This window comes from Lissotriton vulgaris, unplaced genomic scaffold, assembly GCF_964263255.1.
Source record: "Lissotriton vulgaris unplaced genomic scaffold, aLisVul1.2 SCAFFOLD_1261, whole genome shotgun sequence".
NCBI classification, from domain to species: Eukaryota; Metazoa; Chordata; class Amphibia; order Caudata; family Salamandridae; genus Lissotriton; species Lissotriton vulgaris.
In genome coordinates this window covers 358,141-359,664 of record NW_028242190.1, presented here as the reverse complement: position 1 = coordinate 359,664, position 1,524 = coordinate 358,141, and positions in this window count along the sequence as shown.

Genomic DNA, 1,524 nt, shown 5'->3' with positions numbered 1-1,524 from the left:
GTAGTGCGCTATATAAATGCCTATACATTTACATTTACATTTACATTTACATATAGCTGGGCTAGGGTCTAATCTAGACAATCCAGAATGAGGAGAGTTGATGGATAGGTATGACTTGTGTTTGTTTCAAGAGACCTGGCTGTTGTCTGCCCCTGCTAGGGTGGGCTTCGCAACATTTTATACACCGGCTGTGCAGGGCTCCAGGGGAGGACCTGCGGGGGGTTGTGCATTTGGGTTGCCTCACATTTGGGGTGTTCAGCTAAGGTAATAGGTTCCCTCTCCCCGGACATCCTTTGTATTGCACTCAAATTTTTGGACGGTTCAACGGTGGTAGTGATTAACATATATTTGCGCCCTACACCCCACCAGTTGGATTTATCTATGTTAGAGGCCCTCGAGGAACTCCTTCTTTTATTTCCCCCACCGACCCATAGAATTATCGGGGGTGATTTTAATTGTCATTTTGAACCCCTTCTGTAACTTTAGATGAGGACTCCATTTGGCATATCCAGGAGTGCACCATGTACCCGGTAAAGCGCATTTCGCCTCTGGCTCTCCAGATTAATAAGCTGGCAGTAACCTACTCCCTTAGGGCCTGTAATGGTAGACTCCCTCCCGATGTACCCGGCCCAAGCACTTATAATAGACCGGGGAAAAGCACAACCATTGATTACATCTTGGTTAGTGTGGAATTCTAGTCCCAAATGAAGGCCTTTACTGTTATCCCAAGGGTAGAGAGTGACCATAACCTTCTGTCACTAGAACTAAACTGCACACTGGGACACCAAAATCGGAGACTTTTACCAATTCGAATCTAGTTACAGCGGCGGGTGGCAGACGCATTAGGTGGGCGAAGGTCGCGCAAGCCCCAGATAAACTAGCTGAGTTATACCAACATGTTGCCTGTTCCATAGCAGAGGCCTCTGACCTCTTAGGTCCCAACTACAACCTGCCTATTTTCAGGATTTACAGGATATTCACAATAATATCCCCTCTACTTTGGCTGATTACTTCTATACCACAGATAATAAGAGGCCACAAGTAAAAAATCAGGCCCATTGGTATAATTAAAATTGTAGGGTGGCTAAAAATGCCCTTGTAAAGGAGGTAAAATCTGGGTCTCTGTCGAGTATTAGACATATCTACAAAAGAACGATTAAGGAGTCTAGGTCGGAGTGGGAGGCTTTAAGGTGCGAAAGCATTAAAGTAGCCCTGGATGGTCATGAGTACAGGGCCTTTTGGAATCTAGTTAGATCAAGATCGGCAGAGGGGTCGTCTGCCATAATTCCTAACCTAAGTGAAGAGGTCTGGCTAGCCCACTTTAGGCCCCTCTACTCCCTCACTGACTCCACATTTCTAGTACATCCAGCTCCCTTAAAGAGTACACCTGATCTACGGGCATATTACCAAGCAATAGCGATAATTATCGCTATTGCTTAGTTAGAGACAAAAATTTACCGCAGCGCTGCGGCGATTTTTACCGCAAATAAACCTTGGTATTACCAAGGTTTAACGCAAATGCGG